At 43.3% G+C, this 4,152-nt stretch overlaps 1 pseudogene; it reads right to left on the reverse strand.

Annotated features, from left to right (window-relative positions):
* Window positions 1-2,244: 2,244 nt before the first annotated feature.
* On the reverse strand, window positions 2,245-3,408 carry LOC101976805 (sugar phosphate exchanger 3 pseudogene; annotated as a pseudogene).
* Between the last annotated feature and the right edge of the window lie 744 nt (window positions 3,409-4,152).

Raw genomic sequence — 4,152 nt, forward strand, 5'->3', positions numbered from 1 at the left:
GAGAGCAGAGGGCACAGGACCCTGTTGACACAGAGGTGGCTCACATTCAGGTAGGTTCCTCTCACTGAATTCTGTGCTAGGATGTTCCACTTCTTGACCACAAGAGGGTGACATGAACCTGGATATATACTCACCATAGCCTCAGCCCTGGAGAGGCTGATCTATATTTCAAGCATAAATTTAATTTTACATTTTTATCTGTTAAGACAGCATCAGTATAGGAACTCAGCGAGACCTGTGGTCTCTTGATGCTGTCACTCAGGTTGTCTTTTGTGCATTCATAGCACTCAGGATGGAGGTCACCACTGTACTTGTCACATCTAGCACCACAGCATACTGTTAAGGCTGTGTGCTCCTGGGCCAGGCAGGGGTGCTCCACACAACCATGTGGGGACCCAGGTTATGGAGGCTCCATGTGGAGCACCATGTGAAGCCCATGGCCTCCTCTCTCTGCTCCTGTGGGAGAGGAGGCCTTGAATTTGACTTATTGAATATTGTTTTTATCTGTTAAAGAAAACTGTCCCACCACCACCAAAATCACTCTTTAACAAGGCAAACCATGAAAGAGAAAACAAAAGACACTCTTTATTTTTACAGAGATAAGTCAGCTCATTAGCACTCTTACACTTCATGGACAATTAAGGAACTACTCAACCCTTCCATCCATAGACCTTCTTTCTGTGATGCTAACATTATGTAAGATACATGCATGTTTTCATTACCCAGTGAAACAACATAACTTTGTGTGCCCAACGGACAATACAGCTTTGCCATCACTTTTTTTTTTAACTTCTTACTGTTTGGTTGCAAGCATTGAATAATTTTGTGTAAAATATTGCCCCAACCCAGCAGCTAAGCTATTAGCATTTTACCCTCCCCACCACCCTGCCTTTTTGTGAGTGAGGAATAAGGCCGTGGCTTCCTGTGTGGCCCTGGCTCAGGGTTGGTCTTGAGCATGTTGTGGGATGTTGGTCAGTGGAGGAGCAGGTGCCTCTTGGGCAGAAGCTCTGTTTTTTTTCCCAGTAGCCTTTTTAATTTTTTTCCTACAAAAGTTGCTTTATTTTTCCTTCCTGTGTTTTGTATTTTCCTTTTATGTCATTAAACAAGCAATAAAGTGATCAAAAATCCACACAATTAAATTTCATCAACAAGTTCATCACACATAACACATTTTGAAGTATAAAGCAAGAGATTGAAAAATATTTGCTAATTCAAAGCAAATTATGTATCCCTCAAAATTGCACATTTACCTCTTAGTTTGTTTACATAATTTAAAATACATATAGTAACCTTAAAACACCGATTAATATAGAATTTACAGCCTTGAATACATACACTACCTTCTTCTAAAGAAAATACCCCTCAGACCCAGAATCCCATCAACATGAGTCAACATCACACTCTTCACACTTCTAAACACTTCCACGATTTTCCTCTAATTCTGTCTTCTGCTGAGGGAACTCCAGGAACCTAGTAGTGACAGAGATCAATCCACCAAAAATAGGGCTTAGCAGATTCACTTCCCAGAGGGCCCTGAAGTTCCCAGACAGCAAATCTGGGGTTGAGAGCTACACAATGGAATGTTCAAGATAACTAATGTGCCTGATTGTCCTCAAAATCACAAAAGGCCTCCAGTTGTCAAAGCTAATTGTGAGTGAAGAGGCAGAACAAGTTGACAATAATTGGGAGATAGTCTGCTTCTTTAGCAAATGACTCTGAGACAGTGCCCGAGCCAACAAGCACTTGGCACCATCTTTCCCAGCTCAGCTGGTAGAGGTGTTCTTAGTCCATGATGGGTTTGCAGCTCAACCCTGCAGGAGCTCTTTTTCAAGCTTTGATGCTTCAGAGGTGAGCCACTCTCTGCAAAGTCATTACCAAAGCAAAATGCAATGATCCCTTTTATTCATTATTCATGGAAACCATGTGCAGTTCTCTCCTGTTCATCAGTTCTTGAGGCTGCAGTACAGGGTCCAAGGCCAATATGTTATCAGGGTTAAAGGTATAAACAGGGATGCCGGTAGATTCATCTGCCATCCAGTACATTCATGAAACAACAATAAAAATCATCAATAGTAATTCCTATAGTGTAGAAAAATAATGCAGTCTTCACTCCTGGCCAGTGTCCAGGGTGGCTGGCAGTGTTGAAAGAGGTCTGGTAAGCCGAGTTTATGCTGGCTCTCTTAGACAACCCCAAATGTAGTGAATTAAAAGATCTTATAGTCTTGTGTCTCCCACTGTTCTTTTTTCTTGTGGGCACAGTCACTCACTCAATATGTGAGCTTGTCTCCTTTACACAAGAGAGATTATTTCTCTCACTATTATTGGTGAGATAAACAGAATTGTACAACTAGTCATGAGAATGAAAAAGTAGAAAACCCACATCCATCCTAAATTGTCCTGGATTAAAGACACCAAATACTGGCCCACAGCAGCTCCAATGCTTCCGGTTCCATCAACAATTCCTGTGACCATTGCTAAAGCCTCACTGCTACTTTGGATCAGCTCTTGGTGACCCAGGTCTGCTGAAATAGCTGAGCTAATCATATTAGAAGGTCCACCAATAAAAAACCCTGTAACCGCCATCAGAAGCACACTGATGGACTTATTATTTGGAGAACGACTGTATCCAACAAGGGAGCCAATTGCAAGGATCAGGCTAAGGGCCAACACTGGTGCTCTCTTCTGTAGGATGTCAGAGATGAAGCCTTGCAAAGTCCCACCTATGATTCCTCCAACATCGTACCAGATGGACAACGGGTCAGCTTCAGCCTCCTTCTATCTGAAGTTGTTACTCAGATAAAAGGGCAACCAGAAGAAGAAGGAGTAATTCACTGGTTTAAGGCAGGCGTAGGCCAATGACTACGATTTGACACCAGGAAGAAGCTGGTAGAAGCAAATTGCCTTCACTTGGGCAACAGTTCTGGACTCTTGGATAGAGTAATTAGGCTCATATTCACCTTCATTTTCAGTACCATTAATTAACAGTCTGTGGAAATCTTCTTCAAAGTTTTCTTCTGCTTCAATACCTGGAGACCAATTTCTTCTGGTGACACCAGGAGTCCAAAGAAGATGACAATCCCACCAGCAAACTGCACAGTCGCTGTCACCAGAAAGGCATACTCATAATCATACTGTAGAACAGATGAAGCTAGAAATGCTCCCAAAATATTGCCCACAGAAGCACAGGCACTCCAGAGACCAAAGACAACTCCTCGCCCATTTTTCCAAAACCAGTTGCCCATCACAGCGACCACACAGGGCGAGCCAGTGGACTGCAGCAGGCCATTCACAATCCACAGGCAACAATAGAGCCATCTGTTGTAGAAGTGCAGCCATCTGTGAGAGTGCCAAAGACAAACACCAATAATGCAGAAGAGCACATGCCAAAAGAGAGAACCCATCGTAAATTCAGCCTATCCCCAACCATGCCACTGATGAAAAGACCCAAAGTGTAGGAGAACAGAAAAATAATACTCAGCATTCCAAGGAAAAGAGTAGCCTCCTCTGTATTGGGAAATAAATGGTTGCTGCTCCAGATCTCTATAGGCAGCTCAAGTGTTGTGTTAAAAGCATTTGGGGTCCACTGCTTGGAGATACTAACTTTGACATTGCTAAATGTTTTTCTTGAAGCATGGAGCAATGAACAACTGAAGAAGATGAGCAGGAATACAACCACATGGTGATGGCTGAACCGCAAGAGCGCAGTCCCTCTTTGGAAAACACTCGGCCAGGCCAGGGTGCCTTCTCACTCTGACCTTGAAGTTTGCTGGTGAATGATTTACATCTTGGCTTCTCTCCAAGACCCACAGGATTTCCCCGCTGTGGCAGGCTGCTACTTGTGCTGGCTCCGCTTGGCTCTGCACCCCCAGTAGACTTTTTCTACTGTATGAAGCAGAATACCTTATAATTACATTTATTTCCCTTTTTTGTGCTAACACACTGCTTTTCAAGCTCTCCAGGTTTATTTACATCTCGGTCTGCACAAGGTACTCAACCATCATTTGTGCAGCCAATATCAGTGCACATTCATTCACTAATTCATGCCTTCCTGCATCTGCCTTTTACACACCTCCGTGTCTCTCTGAGTGATTTCTCCTCTGTGAGCAGCCTCTTTAGTGGTTTCTCCAAAGAAAGGACAACTAACTGTCTGGA

This window comes from Ictidomys tridecemlineatus, chromosome 12, assembly GCF_052094955.1.
Source record: "Ictidomys tridecemlineatus isolate mIctTri1 chromosome 12, mIctTri1.hap1, whole genome shotgun sequence".
Taxonomy (NCBI): domain Eukaryota; kingdom Metazoa; phylum Chordata; class Mammalia; order Rodentia; family Sciuridae; genus Ictidomys; species Ictidomys tridecemlineatus.